Source organism: Myotis lucifugus, unplaced genomic scaffold (genome assembly GCF_000147115.1).
Source record: "Myotis lucifugus unplaced genomic scaffold, Myoluc2.0 scaffold_194, whole genome shotgun sequence".
In the NCBI taxonomy this organism is placed as follows: Eukaryota; Metazoa; Chordata; class Mammalia; order Chiroptera; family Vespertilionidae; genus Myotis; species Myotis lucifugus.
In genome coordinates, this window is record NW_005871242.1 from 2387193 (window position 1) to 2404030 (window position 16838).

Genomic DNA, 16838 nt, shown 5'->3' on the forward strand with positions numbered 1-16838 from the left:
CTAACGGCCCTCCGTCTAACTCGCAGTACTAGAGGCGCTTCTACGTAGAGTCTGGGCGGCTGCCCTCCTGGTGGCCAGGAGAAGGGCAGAGCAGGCTGATATTCCTTCAGGGGCTGGAAGCCCAGCCAAGAGTCCAGCAGCATGCCTAACACCCCTTTCCCAGGCCTCTGTAGGCTGCCGAGGCTCACACCCCCCCCCCCCCCCCGAGGTCCCCTCGGATGCTCACCTGGGCCCTTGGGAGGCAGCCGGCGGCCAGGACGGGAAGCCCCTGGGGAAGCACCCCCGTGGTGCAGCACCCCGGCTTTCCCCAGGAGCACCTGGCAGCGGAGCAACCTTTTCTACGTCTTCCCGAGACCTTCCGGACCCTGCACTTCTCCCTTCCCGCGCTCCTCTTAGAAACGTTCCGCCCGGGCAAACGTCACTGCGCACGGGCGGCGCTGACCAATCACGGCCCGGCGACCCGGTGGTCCCGCCCACGGGGTGAGGATGTGCGTCTGGGGCGTGTCCCGTCCTCCCAACCTCACGTGGACGCGGCAGGCTGGTCCGGCTTAGCCCCGCCCACCTCGGCCGGCAGCACTTCTATGCAGTCCCGGGTGGCACCACCTGGTGATGGTCGGCAGGGGGCGCTCACCACCGCGGCTGAGGAGACACGGTGGTGTCTGCCTTCCACACCCCCTCAACCCCCTCACCTCTGGTGGCGATTTGAACAGGGAACTGGGGCCTGTTAAAATCAGGCCACTTCACCTCTTGGGTCATCTTCTCCACCCACTGCTCTTGGGTCCCTTTGGTTCCTTCATCTGCCGGGGCTTCAGCTATGGCTGCTACTTCCAGAACTAAAAGCCTTTGGTTTTTAAAGTGCAGTACCAGCCCACCAGCAAGAGCATTGGGAACCCGTGAGGAGTGCAGATTCTCAGGCTTCGCCCAGACCTGAGAAGGATGGGCATCAGTTTGCTAAGATAGAGAGCGATGTCCAAGGAGCCCAGCAGCCCTAGCTGTTCTGTCCCCCAGGTGTCTGAATTCAAGGAGCCTTTAGAACACGGTTCTCAACCTGGGGGTCGAACGACCCTTTCACAGGGGTCGCCTAAGACCATCGGAAAACACATATAATTACATATTGTTTTTGTGATTAATCACTATGCTTTAATTATGTTCAATTTGTAACAATGAAAATACATCCAGCATATCAAATATTTACATTATGATTCATAACAGCAGCAAAATTACAGTTATGAAGTAGCAACGAAAATAATTTTATGGTTGGGGGTCACCACAACATGAGGAACTGTATTAAAGGGTCTCGGCGTTAGGAAGGTTGAGAACCACTGCTTTAGACGCTTCTAACTCAGGTTCCGAGTTATCCCAGCTAGCTTGGAGGAAGTAGAGCTGTCCCTGCAGAACTCTACCCAGACTGCAGATTTGTGAGCAAAATATTGTTTGAAGCCCCTAAGTTTTGAGGTGCTTTGTTCTGCAGCATTAGGTGGCTGGAACATTAGACCACTGGGCTATGTTTGAGCACAGTCCCGTTCTTCCATAGTTCTCACTACCTAGCTTTCCAATGGTCTTTATTAGTATTCCTTAAGGGGTTTAGATTTGAGTCCAAGCATCAATAATTTCTCCACACCATTACCAATGACCTAGTTTACTTACTCAGAGACTTCCCTTGCAAACTGCCTTCTCCAGCCTCCCACTGCAACTCTCTCTCGGGGAGGTGGAGCCCAGCTTCTGCTTGCTTACTTCACAGAGGTGTGACCTTAAACAAGTCACTTCCCGGGGCTTCAGTTGCACTGCCTGGTAAGTGAGAACATGTGTCTTCCTGAAGGCAAAGGAATAGATCAAAAATTGGGGGGAAGAGAGCTTTCTCTTCTAAGATCTTTGATTTCAACTAACACTCATCAGACACAACCACTTCAGAGTAAAATGAGTTTGCAGAGAAAGAGTTCTGCTATGTAAAGAAGGAGACCTTCAGGAGACATCCAGAAAGAATACATCGAGCTACCTGGGGAAGCCGCACAAACTTGGAGTGAAACTGTTGGGCAAATGGCACTATAAAGTTCAGAAAGGTGGGGGGAAAAACCAGGTTGTAAGTTACATTATGTAGAATGAAGAGAAAAATCAGGAACACCTGATGGATGTGCACCCACCGTCAAGACGTTTTAAAAATAATTACACAACCATATAAGTGGAATGACATTCATTAAAATAGTCCCATAAAAAAGAGAAGTACATACATCATGATAGCAGGATGATGAAGTTCAATGGTGATAAATGAAACTGCAGGACAGCATTTGCAGGCAAGTTGTGATGATGAAAAGAGCAAAATGAACATGCTAACATGGATTCAGACAAGTAAAATGTGAAGCTACAAACATAGTGAAATGAAAGTTACTGCTCCAAGTTGAAGAGGACATAGAAAGTAGGACCCTATGCATTTGAAGAAAGTGAAAAGTCAATGCAATCCTATCTAATAAAAGAGTAATATGCAAATTAACTGTCACTTCACAATAAAGATGGCGGCACCCACAGCCAATAAGGAGGGAATATGCAAATTGACGTGACAAAGATGGAGGCGCCTGCCAGAGCCATGGAGCCGACCGGAAAGGCTTGGCTTCCTGGTCACTGGGGCCAAGCCAAGCCTGGCCAGAGAGCAGGAGAGCGGGCGGGAAGGCTTGGCATCCTGGGTTGCCCCAGGGACCCAGGAATGGGACTAGGAGTGATCAGGCCAGGAAGGGAGGGCAGTTGGAGGTGATCAGGCCGGGGGAAGTTGGGGGTGAGCAGGCAAGCAAGGGGGGGGCAGTTGGGGGTGAGAAGGCTGGTGGGGGGGGCAGTTGGGGGCAAGCAGACTGGCAGGCAGAGTGGTTAGGGGCAATCAGGCAGGCAGGCAGGTGAGTGGTTAGGAGCCAGCGGTCCAAGATTGCGAGGGATGTCTGACTGCCGGTTTAGGGATCGGGCCTAAACCGGCAGTCAGACATCCCCCAAGGAGTCCCAGATTGGAGAGGCTGCAGGCTGGGCTGAGGGACACCCCCCCCCCCTCCCGCACAAATTTTGTGCACCGGGCCACTAGTTTCCAGATATTGCTCAATGAAGAAATTAATTGCAGTTAAAGACACAGCAAATAGAAACAGCCAAAATATTTGTGGATAGCTATGGAAATATACAGTAATAAGAATGAACCTAATTATTTTCCATCACCAAGGAGGAAAGATAAACTATACATAACCGTACAAAATTGCGAGCCTTTTTGCAGAAAGATGCTTTTGAAATACAAGGTAATATCATCATTATTGCTTTCATATCATCACTGCCCTTGCTCATTTGGTCAACAGCTGTTTCTCACTGTTCCCTTCCTTTGAATTTCATCACATTTTTGGTCTCACTATCCTGAAACCAAAGCATTAAGTTTTAGGGAGTGTACACTTAAGCAAAGTTTAACCCCCAGTTGTTCTGAATAAATGAAAATTTGGACTAAAGATTGGAAAGAAAGAGGGCAGTTTGGATTTTTATAGAAGGCAGAAAAGTACTCTTAGAATATTTTCTTTTAGCCTCACAAGGAAAACTATTGCCTAATGAATTTGCAAGTATTTTTCCTGCCAATGGTAAAACCTCATACTTGCTTGTATGGCCGGATGCTGAAAAACCAGCAGGCCAGGGACAGACTTGGATCTCTCTGACAAATGTAAGATCTGGGCAATTCATGATATTCCTAATTCCTGTTCCCTTCAAACTTTAGCTCCTCATCCTTTTCTCAAACCCCATCTTGAGTTCAAGCACATTAAATTAACCCACACATATCCCCAATGCAGATGTAAACTTCTCAGATCTAAGTTTTGCTATCACAGTTCCAGGTTTTAACAGGTAAAAGTGAATCATGTGCATTTGTCATATTGTTTAACTTAAAAAAGCATGTCCAAAGCTTTAATGTTATGTTCTCTGTTTTTTCTACTCACTTTCTTAAAGGAGCATGGATGACTCTCCTTCCCTTAGTTTGGCCTTAATGTGCTCCTAGTTTCTGGCACAGACACGGAAACCCTACCTCCACCTCTGTACTGCATCTCTTCTGCTCATGGTTAATAGACGGTTAATAGGAGGATGCTTTTTTTTCCTCGTTATCATGACTACAGAATCCGTATTGGAAATAAGTAAAAAGAGTCAGCTTGCTATGATGGGGTACTTACATCTTCTGAAAAGAAAACTGACCCAGACAGCTGGCTTCAAATTCAGTTCTAGGAAAGGCTTCCCAAGCCTGGGCAAAGACCTGGAGATGCCATCTCTCCTCGTGGCCTTAACTTTGCCAATAAGGTCGCAGGGGCATTGGTACCTGTCAAAGGCTGCCACCTCCTTAAGCAAAGATGGTACCTTCTCATTCCAGCACGGCCGTTATATACTCTGACATTTTCCTTGGCAGGCCGCACACAGAACCCCTGGAGGCTGGCACCTCGTTGCCCTCGGGCTTGGACAGCTGCAATGAAGGGAAGGCGGTTGGAGGATGGAGTAGATTCCCTTGAGAGAAGTACTAGTAGGGTGGGCATCAGGTGCTGGTGTGATTTTAGGGACTGAAACAGCGCTGCTGATTTTCTTGTAGTACTGTATAGGGTTTCCTCCCTTACACTCTGCTCCAGTCGTGTCCAGCTACTTAAGGACGTGAGGTATCTTGTCTCCTTTCTTTGCACACGCTGCTCCTCTTTCCAGGCTTCTCTCTTTCCCTTTAATCACCTGATGAACTCCCATGCATCCTTTAAGACTCAGCGAAGTAACTCTTCCTCTGGGAAACTATCCCTAACATGCTACCTGTTATTTAGGTCACCAGTATACCCTCTACTATTCTGATGTAACATTTATCATGCTCTATGGCAGTTTTAACATGTCTGTTTCTCCTATTAGGTTGTGAATTTCCCGAAGTGTCCCCCAAATCTATCTGAGTGCCTATCACTCATGCACACATTGATTTCTTTCTTTTTTTTCTTTAAAAATATGTATTGAGTATGTTTACGATGAGCTAAATCCTGTGTTAGGTGCTAGAAATAGACATGAATAGACATAGTTCCTATCTCAAGAACTTATAGTGCAGTGAGGGAGAGACAAGCAAAAACACTAATAATCACACATTGATTTCTTCATTCAACAAATACTTCTTGAGTACCTAGTGATATTTGAGTATCTAGCGCCAGACCCTGTGTAGGTGCTAAAGATAAAGCAGTGAATAGGACACAAAGACCTTGTGATGGGAGATGGACAATAAACAAATACCAATTATTTGTCAGGTGGTGATAAAATAAGGCTGGATAACAGATAGAGAGTGTTGAGGTTGAGAGGGCATTTAAGTGGCTGGGGCAGGCATCTGTCTTAGTCCCTTTGTGCTGCTATAACCAAGTACCATAGATTAGGTGACTTATAAACAACAGAAAAAAATTTTTTCAAATATATTTTTTATTGATTTCAGAGCAAAAGGGAGAGGGAGAGATAGAAACATCAATGATGAGAGAGAATCATTGCTTGCCTGCCTCCTGCACGCCCACCACGGGGATCAAGCCCACTTCCCAGACATGTGCCCTGACTGGGAATAGAACTGTGACCTCCTGGTTCATAGGTCCACACCCAACCACTGAGCCACTCTGGCCAGGCTTAACAACAGAAATTCATTCCTCTTTGTTCTGGAGGCTGGGATGTCCAAGGTCATGGAGCTGACGGAGTCAGTGTCTGGTGTGGGCCCATATCCCAGATGGCCATCTTTCCACTTTAACATCACATGATGGGAGGGACAAGGGAGTTTTCTGGGCCACTTTTATAAAGGCAATAATCCCATTTATGAAGGCAGCCCTGCCCTCATGAATGAATCGCCTCCCAAAGGCCCTACCTCCCAATGCCATCAACTTGGGAGGAGGTTAGGAGTTTAATACTATATGAAATTGAGGGGAACAAAAATATTCGTTCTATAGGGGCCTCCCTGAGGAAGTGACATGCGACATCATTTGTAGGAATAATGAGTAAGTTTCAGGAGAGGTGGATAAGAAACACGGAGGAGATACAAAAACTGTACTCTCATTTGCGCATTGCAGAATATGTAACCAGGAATTTTGCTTTTTAAAAAATTAATCTTCTGAAAACCTACAGCCAATACAGCATTTAGAATGTTAAATAAAACAATTTTTTAAATGATTTTTCTGGATAACAGTCAAAGAGAAATGTGACCTTTCCATCAAGAGATTCATGTGCCTTTATTGCATGGGCATCTGATGAAAAGCACACGTCTAAGTTCTGGGCAGGTCTTCATGTTTATTAGGGTCCATGTAATTTGCTCTGGGGAGCCATCTTTAGGTCCAAGAGAAACCCAGGGCAAACTAAGTATTTCTACATGCTTTTGTTTAAAAATATATAGCTATAGGAAAAGGTTTGATTATAGTCACAGGAAAAAGATAAAGGTCAGCCTTGCCCAAGAGTGTGTATCAAAATTCTACTCATTGCTTTCATTTTAATGCCTTACCTGTCTTTGTGTTAATAGATCATAAACATGGCAACGTTTTGAGAATGTAACATAACTAATAAAATGAGTCATTCCACTTCAGACTAAAGTTTGTTGAAGTAATTTTTCTGCGTAGGGACAACTCTCAGAATACAATGGAGATTCATCTGTATATAGGTCATGGTTTCCTTGAGCTGATATACAATACAGTAAGATTTATTTAAAAATTTTAAGTTCCACCTGGCAGTATAGCTCAGTATTTGAGCATCGACCTATGAACCAGGAGGTCATGGTTCGATTCCCAGTCAGGTCACATGCCCAGGTTGTGGGCTCAATCCCCAGTGTGGGTCATACAGGAGGTAGCCAAGCAAAGATTCTCTCTCATCATTGATGTTTTTATCTCTCTCTCCATCTCCTTTCCTCTCTGAAATCAATAAAAATATATTTAAAAAATAAAATGTTCAAAACTCCCTAATTAGAGTACAGAGATGAAACTATATTATAATTGTTACCATTTTATTTTAATTTCTACATGAAGCATCTATAAATTATACAACTCTTGAGGTATCAATATTTGATAACAAGAGGCCCGGATTAATATAAAAATGTGAAATTCTTAAAACTTTTTGACATTTTAAGAACTTCTGGCATTACGTATGTCTAGGTATCTTCATTCAAACACCTCTTACAGGTTTCTCACTGGTGAAACCAAACATATTAATTGACATTAATATTCACCCTCTAGTAGAAGGCTAAAGAATGGGATGATTAATTATATTCCATGTCACATGACATTACCTGGTTATTTTACTATTTATAATAATTCCATCTTTAGAGGATCCCAAAGTGTTAGAAACTACTAGGTTTATCAGTTTATGTTCTTTTCAGTTATAGAAATATTTCAGCTGAAAATACTGAAAACTGGTCACAAAATTGGGTTAATTGTCAGTATTTTTTGGACCAAGAACCAGATGCCTTGGGTCATTTTGTCTATCATAGCTGATCTTGCTGTGAGCAGCTGTCATTCTGAGCTGCTAACTCCTTGGAAATCAGTAAGAGTTGGATGTGACCCATGGAGTTCTGTGAAGGCTGAAATTACTTTGGACTTTCCCTTGCTTGTGGGGAAATGAGGTCATAAGTTTCCCACCCATCCTTGCTTTGTTTCATCTTAGACATGTTTACTCTAAGTGAAAAATTCAGCTTGACCCTGAACTTTACCCTTGGTTATGGGCTGCTTCTAGGCTGGAAGTTTATTCATTTACTAGAGGCCTGGTGCATGAATTTGTGCACTTGGGGGGGGGGGGGGCTCTCAGCCCGGATTGTGAGAGGGCACAGGCCAGGCTGAGGGACCCCACCGGTGCACGATCAGGGCCAGGGAGGGCCGAGGGAGGTTTGCCAGCTGGGGAGAGACCGCAGGAGGGCTCCAGGGCATGTCCAGCCCATCTTGCTCAGTCCTGATCGGCCAAACCCCAGCAGCAAGCTAATCTATGGGTCAGAGCATCGGCCCCCTGATGGACAGTTCATGTTATAGAGACTGGTCAACCAGTCAACTGTCTTGCCCCTGGTGGTCAGTGCACATCATAGCGGCTTTAGCATATCATTAGCATATTACGCTTTGATTGGTTGAATGGCTGACTGGACGACCACACACTTAGCATATTAAGCTTTTATTATATAGGATTTTAAAGGTCTACTCACATACCTGTAAGCAGGAAAAGCCATTTGTCCACATTTTTCACTCCCCCCACCCTTTTTTGTATAATGAGAACAATCAATGAGACCAACTAGATGAATAGGCCTGAAGGCTTAGAGGAAATTGGAAATAGAGAGCCTTGTGAGATCCCAGGGTGTGGTGGGAATTGTGTCCAAATTATCAATGCTTGTCATGATACCAGAGATATTAAGTGATGTGCATCATATTTAGATATGGTTATTTTTATTGACAAATACATGTGGTTGTTTTTTTTATAAGACTTGGGAGACATTTCAATTATAATACTAAGCCATTTATTCACTCTAGCTCTGTTGCTGTGCACCTTTCTGACTCCATTCCTTTCCCCCCTTTACAGGTAACCACCACTTGGTGTTTATTGTTCCCAGGCATATTTATGTATCTTACCACATATGTATGTCAATAATATATGAATTGTGTATATATGTGCGTATGTATATCATCAACTAGGATAACTCATGGAATGTAATCATAAAGTAACTTTATTTTTGTCCATTTTTACATGTACTTACTGAGTATAATTCTTCCCCTGTACTGGAATGAAAACTGAGGAAGGTCCATGATTACTCTTGTCATTCTTGGGTTGAAAAAAAAAAGTTCTATGTTCTCTTTAAGTCACAAAACACAATCCCAATTCAGTAATTAAAATGTCCAGTATTGTTATAATCAAAACCCCCCTCTGGAGAATGGTACCATATTGGTTGTCAATATGGTTGCTGTTGAGAATTCTGATTACTTATAACATGTAACCAGACTACTTCTATCCTGAAGTAGTCCCTCCATATCATTAGATATTAAGTACAGATCTCTTTCTGCAACATTAAAAATGCCCCAAAGATGCTAGTAGGCCTTTCCTTTCCAAATTGTTTAACTGAAGCACACTTCATTTTAACATTAGACAGTAACAGCTACACTAATGTTGCTTTTCAAGCACATAAACCTTCCAACATCTAAATTAGAAAATGGACTAAACAAAACATTTGTACTTTGTATGAGATGTACAAAGATGTGTAAAAGTTTTGCACACCAGTTCTTTAATTGGTGAGAAAACGTTACATTGCATCTACGTTTGAGTCCTTGTATAATCACAGGATCCGACCTGCTGGTTATGTTGTTTGGCACTTGGTTGTTCCCAGAAGACTAATTGCTGAAACATTTTGAATACAAACTATTATGTTCATTTCCTGGCAATAAGCTCGTCTGTGAAAATGAGGTAGGAGAATATATACATGAACAGGAACATTAGGATCAACAACAGATCCGGTGCCCTGGCAGGGTGGCTCAGTTGGTTGGAGCAAAAGGTGCTGTGTTTGATTCCCATCAGGGCGCATACCTAGGTTGCGGGTTTGGTCCCTGGTCAGGGCGCATACCAGCACACCAGAAGCAACAGATCAATGTTTGTTTCTCTCACACTGATGTTTCTCTTTCTCTCTCAAATCAATAAACATATCCTCCAGTGAAGATTAAAAAAAACACATCTGGCAACCAATAGGTCAATCCTTAGCTTCCCTTCCACTTTTTTATTTATTTTTTTTAAGAACTCTAAGTGAAACAAAAAGAAAAAAATTAAAAGACAAGGTGATTTGCCGAAACCGGTTTGGCTCAGTGGATAGAGCGTCGGCCTGCGGACTGAGGGGTCCCGGGTTCGATTCCGGTCAAGGGCATGTGCGTTGGTTGCGGGCACACCCCCAGTGGGGGATGTGCGGGGGGCAGCTGGTCGATGTTTCTCTCTCATCGATGTTTCTAACTCTCTATCCCTCTCTCTTCCATTCTGTAAAAAATCAATAAAATATATTTAAAAAAAAAAAAAAAAGACAAGGTGATTTGTTAATGAAGATGAAAGATTTCACTACCAAGGTAGAAAGTGACAGCACAAAGTTAAATAAGTTCTGACAAGATCAATACTTATATTGTTCAGATATTGTTTTTAAAAATCGGAAAATTCTGCTGGCATAAAGTTGTTTTAACTTGACAATGACACTTAACCAAAAATCTTTGGTTGTGCCTGATTTATAAAATTATTTCTCTACGCAAAATGGAGGCTTGAAAAAAATTTTGAGCCTTTTTAAAAAAATTGAATTTATTGGGGTAGCATTTTAATAAAACCATCAAGTTTTCAAGTGTACAACTCAGTAACACATCATCCACATACTGCTTCATGCACTTTTAATGTAGATATTAAGCTCTTACAGGGCTTCCTACTTTTAAGCAGAATTTCACAGAACTTCACATTTGCACCATTTGAGGTATATGGAAAGAACTTAGGGTACAATACAGCAACCTTTGTTGTACAATACAACCTTTGTGTTGGTCATGTAATTGTGTTTACTCATTCTGGAGCAAAATACACATATCACTTCATTCCTAAAATGCCCTAGAACTTAGGTGTTCCTGAACCTACATTTTGGCATTCACAATTCATGGCAAATAAGACATTAATCAGACATTTGCTATCTTCTCCACATTTCCAAGTTTTGAGGACTGTGGAGTAATATTAAACCATGTACTCCAGGTCTTGTGGAAGAATGAAACACTCCAGTTTACACGTTTGCAGATTAAAGTTGGTCACTGTGTAATGGGCATATCTATTGATGTTTATCCTCCAACCAAGCCTAGTGAGGATGGGGGTCACTTGGCTTATTTAAATTATCTGTACTATAAAATAGTCTCTGGTGATTAGATCACAAGACGAGTTCATTTTAGCTGCTAAATGAGTGACAAGTACGTTTTTCATAATTTCTTATAAATTTGTACATAGAGAAATCTAGTAGTAAGGGCTTAAATGAATACAAAGTATCATTCACACTTTATTAGGTCCTAGAGAACTTTGAAAAGCGAAACTTTCTAAAAGTGAACTTTTATCTGAAGATTTAAAGAGTTAAGGAGCAATATACTTTAAAATGTTTCCTAGCTTTAATCATAGCTATATTTAACATCACTCACTGGCAATGTCAAGGATATACAGAATAATAAAAGGGCGAAGTATGAGTAGAAGGCTTATTCGTTATTTATATTACCTCTTTTCCTTTCCCTGGGAACTTCTCATCTAAAGAAAGGTCATTCGAATCCTCAAGAGTAGTTATCTCTAGGCAGAAATCCACTCCACTGGAGTTTGAGCCACAGCCCTAGAACAAGACTTTAAAAGGGAAGTACACAGCCCTGGCCGGCTTGGCTCAGTGGATAGAGCGTCAGCCTGTGGACTGAGGGGTCCTGGGTTCGATTCCGGCTAAGGGCACATGCCTAGGTTGTGGGCTCCATCCCCAGGGGGGGTGTGCAGGAGACAGCCAATCAATGATTCTCTCTCATCATTGATGTTTCTATCTCTCTCTCCTTCTCCCCTCCTCTCTGAAATCAATAAATATATTTTTTAAAAAAGTTTTAAAAAAAAGGGAAGTACACAAGTCACTCTTATCAAGTCAAACACCTTACTAATCAAGATGTAATAAAGTAACGGTTATTGACCTGTCAACTTATGTCTCATCCATTTATTCACTTTACAAATTTGTGAGTGCTAAGTGTATGTAGCACCATGTATGGTCACACTTGGCACACTTGGTTAGGGATGGACGCAAGGACAAGTAGAAACAATCTCTGCTCTTATGGAATTTACAATTTCCACTTTTGGAATGGGGAGAGAAGCATGGCAAGGGGAAGGGGAGATAAATATATAAATCAAACACAGCACTAATACTCTGACCTTTCTTTTATATGAAATCAAAACAAGTAAAACAAGAAACGAAGCATATTACACTTGAGAAACTATAACTAGCTTATGCTAGGAGCCAGGGCCAAGTGGAATATGGAAGGAACTTAATTTGCATCTAATGATCTCTTATTTTACTACTGGTTACAGATGAGTATTATTTACTATTAATTTATTTGAGTAGGAAAAGAGAAGCTGAAAAATCTTACAAAGAGAAACATCTCACAAAAGAAAAATTGGATTATAGATAAAACCCTATTTTTTAAACTGTTAATCTCTACAAATGCAAGTGATCAGATTATTCAAAAAAGTAACAATAACTCTGATACTTTTTTCCTAATGAAACATTCCAATCTCTTATATTTTATTGAATGCATTTTTTACTGTTAGGTACTATTTCTTGGTTTTTATCTATTTAGCTAACACATCTGCTCTTATGAGATAAAGCATGTCAAAAACTGAGAAGCGTGACAAACTATATAAATGTTAAGATGTCTTTTTAAAAATACAAAGCTATACTGTACTATCTGCCAAATTTAATGCCACATCATTCATCACATTACCAAATCACACCAAGCATGACACAGAGACAATTTGTTTAAGAAAAGTTTTACTAATGTGTTAATATTTCAGCAAAGTTATTGCATTGCAACGGGTTTAAAAGGCAGACAAATATTAATAAAGCCTATAAAGTAACAAAGGTGTTTTATATAATTAAAATATAACACAGACCTGTGGGATTTATTGAGAAACTAACAGACCCATAAAAGAAATTAAATCTGAAAGAGTAAATCCAGTATTAGCACCTACAATATCTCTGAAACTAATTGTTACTATGTCATTCTCTCCTAATATATTTAACTCTCTCCCAAATATGGTGCTCTCAAACCTCAAAGGTGAATGAAAGCCATAAGAAGCCCAATACTAAAAACATACAGCCAAAAGAACTAGAAATATTGACTCAGACTTGAGAGTTTTAGTTGGAAATCACTTAACTTACTGTATCATAAGATTTCTGTGCAATGAATACTGTATATAAGGAAAGTCTATGAATCATTAGATTTGCCAGTAGGGATAAAAATTAGTAATATACAGTATTATTCCTATCAAATTTTTTTTCTCATAAGTTATATTTATAACAAAACTATAATTAAAATATTTATTACACTTGCTTATTACACTTTCAGGAGCATTTATGTGTTTGATGGTTTAGCATCCACTGTATTGTGCTTACTTATTTATATAAGGAACAAGCAACACATACCACATCTTCCCAACATTCAAGGTAATGTAATGATAATAAAATTCTCCAAAGAAAAATACTGGAAACTGTATTAAATACTGCTTTATTAGAAATAATTGCTATAATAAAACAAAGAACACATTATTTTTCCAATGAACTTCAGTTTGAGAAACTTAACAACAGAAATAGATCTTTAAGATTTGAGTCATGGCAAAACTGATAGTTCTTTGAAATCTGGGAGATGCATTAGCAACACCACAGACACAGCCTACCCTATACTAAAATCCTGAAGAAAAGCATTTTATTAATTTGGGGGAATGAGACTGAACACTGGCTAAGACATGACTTTGAGGTCTATAGCCACCTGGGAAGCTGGCCCAAGGGATGAAGAGAACCATTGGTACTGGTGGCAGATAAGAAATAAACTTAGCGTTGGGTGACCACCTGCATATTTCATTAATGGCTCTGAATAAAAAAAGTGAAATGCTTCATTGTGTTTTCTCAGAAACTAATGAAAAGATTACAGAGTCCTACAGAATTTGGAGACAAAAAGTGGATGCTGAGCGACTAGCGGTCACTCCAGGTGTGGAATTTTAGAAAGTTAGTCCTTGGAGTAAATGGCACCGTGGCTCTGGCAGCAGATATAAAGGAATGACGCTCTGTAGAGGAGGTAGGGGACGCTCTGCGATCAGCCAGTGGAGAGATGAGGTTCCCAGCTGGAGCTGGGATCTATAATCAGAGGGAAAAAGTAAAGGTTTTAGAAAAGGATGCTAAAAATAACCTCTAAAACATCTCTCTACAACAACTGATATGAATCCCTAATATGTGGGCTATCTAATACTTGAATCTGTACTATGTGCTTAAGTGAGTTCAGAGCTCAACAGTATAGAAAGCTAACCCCTGATTATTTTGAACTCTGACCAACTAATTTAAGCTCTTTGTACCCGAGTTTCCTCATCTGAAAAATTGGGATAACAGTATCTGGGTTGTGATGATTAAAATTAAGCATTTACAAATAGTGCAGGCACATAATAAGTGCCAATAAATATTAGCTATTTTTATTATCATGAATTTACTGTGATAGAATGACTATTTTTTTAAAATAAAGACAATCTTAATCCAAAGAGAGAAAACACCATTAATATATTTAACTAGAGTCCCGGTGCATGAAATTCATGCATGGGGGGGGGGGGGGTTGGGGGGTGAGGGTCCCTCAGCCCGACCTGCACCCTCTCGCAGTCCCAGACATCCCTCTCCCAGTCCGGGACCCCTCAGGGGATGTAGCAGTGCGCCAAGTGGCAGGTGGCCAGGGAGGAGCCCGAATCAGGGCTGAGCGCCACTCGCGCTCATCCCGGCCTGCTGTGCCTGCTGCCGCGGAGTCAGGAGAGGCTCCCGCTGTGGCAGCTGTGCTCACCAACCATGAGCCTGGCTTCTGGCTGAGCGTCACTCCCCCTGTGGGAGTGCCCTGACCACCAGGGGGCAGCTCCTGCATTGAACGTTTGCCACCTGGTGGACAGTGCGCATCATAGCGACCGGTCGTTCTGGTCATTCCACAGTAACAGTCGCTTAGGCTTTTATTATATAGACTAGAGGCCCGATGCATAAAATTCATGCATGGCTGGGGTCCCTACGCCTGGCTGGCAATCGGGCTGATCTGCAGGGTGACCAGCAGGGTGATGAGGGCCCCCCCTACCTGCCAATCGCCTCCCTCTGTGGGGCGATTGCCGTGCCCCCCCGACCCCCAGCTGGCACCCGCCTTGACTGGCCTGGGGCTTGTGGGCTGGGGGCAGCTCCTGCGTTGAGCATCTGCCCCCTGGTGGTCAGTGCATGTTATAACGACCGGTCTTTCCACTGTTCAGTCAATTTGCATATTAGGCTTTTATTATAAAGGATAATAAAGATATTTTAAAAATTCAACTTAAAAATAACAAAATATTTTGGTTAAAGATCTATTTGTGTACTTTTTGTCAAGTCATTAATTCTCATATAATGCTTCAACCTGCAGACACCTTGTAGACTTAAGAAAAATAGCAGAATTGAATTAATTATTCTTATAGTTTTTCCCCTCCTCCAAAGCTTTAGCCTACACTGGTTCCTGTGCTTGAGGAACACATAGCTCTAAAAACTAAACTGTGCTGAACAAAAATATTTGCATTCATGAAACTATCCAGAAGTTCCTAATGTAAATCTTACCCATTGCAAAATTTTACAGTTGTTTGAATATTGATAGATTAGTCTCTGGTGTGTAATTGCTCAAAACCCCACACCACTTCAGAAAAACATTATATTTAGCAATAATAGCTGCAAAATGAGTCATGACAAATGCATTGTGCCAAGTCAACGCAGCTGCAATTGATAAAACAAACTTATTTCAATGGCATGTAACAAAAACCACACATAAGGTTCCTGACTGCTCATTTGAGAAATATCAGTTTGGAAATTGTTCATGAGAAAGAGTAAGAACAAACACCACTAAGTGTTCCAAAGCAAAGCCATTTTAAAGAAATATAAGGTATGACAGATGATAACATCATTTAGGCCTTTGACTTTCAAGAATTCAGGTGACACATTCCCTAGTGCTAAAGGAAGGCAGTTTTGGAATGTTGGTTGGTCTGTAGGATTCTGTAAGTGGTATAAGAGCAGACAAAATGTATTTTTAAAAAGTACTGAAAAAGAAAAGGGGATACACACTTGGAATAATCTAATCAACTTTCCTTTCTCCATATTCTTGCTACTGCAAGTATGAAGTATGGTATAAAAAAAAACAGGTTTATGGCCAATCGGTGCGACTTTGAGAAGATCATTTAATCTATTTGTACCTTGGTTTGTGCATCTGTATAATAGGGAAATTTGGCAGAATTCTTGTGAGAATTAGAAATACCATTTGTTTAATATCTGGCACATATGAGGTACCTCAGGATGGTAGCTATTATTGTTGTTGTCCTGGGAAGGAATATGTTTGTTTTGGTAGATTCTATTTCTATGCTGCCTGTTAGTGATAGATGCCGGTAAACAACGTTAATTAGGAAAACGCAGCAGCAGAACACTATCTGTAGAAAGAGTAAAAACTGAAATTGGCACAAACAGTGTAGTACAATTTTCTGTCACTTAGAAGACTGTGCTAATGTACTATGGCTTCTACGTGATTTTTCCCATAGATTTCTATTAATATCACCTAATCTGTTTCTCACTTATTCAAGGTCATTTTATGGATATATAAGAACATAAACATTCGAAACAAAAGAATTAAATTTATGGTTCTACCCACTGGTAGATAAAATACTCATCTGTGGGGCTATGAAATACTCATACTCTCCCCACTCCACTCTGAAATGTTTCTTTGGTTTTTAAAAGCCATTCATCATACAGGCAGGGGAACCTCTGACCTGATTCTTTTTTTTTTTTAAATATATTTTATTGATTTTTTACAGAGAGGAAGGGAGAGGGATAGAGAGTTAGAAACATCGATGAGAGAGAAACATCGATCAGCTGCCTCCTGCACACCCCCTACTGGGGATGTGCCCGCCAACCAAGATACATGCCCTTGACCTGAATCGAACCTGGGGACCCTTCAGTCCGCAGCCGAGGTCTATCAATTGGGCAAAACGGTAGCGCTCTACATGTTCTTATATGCAACCGAAGTGCTAAAGGCGGGAAAGGTTATAGAGTTAAAGGAGACTAGGGCCTTCCGCGCCGGAAAGCG

General features: G+C 41.4%; 2 protein-coding genes across 6 annotated transcripts in view; both read right to left on the reverse strand.

Moving 5' to 3' along the window:
• The window catches only part of GINS4 (GINS complex subunit 4), a 15474-nt gene extending 15108 nt beyond the window's left edge, over positions 1-366 (reverse strand). For both annotated transcript variants that reach the window (XR_002831246.1, XM_006097065.3), the window contains exon 1: positions 227-366. The gene's annotated coding sequence lies outside the window, so the exon portion shown is untranslated. The remainder of the gene's footprint in view (positions 1-226) is intronic.
• Positions 367-12485: 12119 nt separating this feature from the next.
• Positions 12486-16838, reverse strand: part of GOLGA7 (golgin A7) — an 18364-nt gene continuing 14011 nt past the window's right edge. For all 4 annotated transcript variants that reach the window (XM_006097066.3, XM_006097067.3, XM_023760809.1 and 1 more), the window contains one exon: positions 12486-13864. The gene's annotated coding sequence lies outside the window, so the exon portion shown is untranslated. The remainder of the gene's footprint in view (positions 13865-16838) is intronic.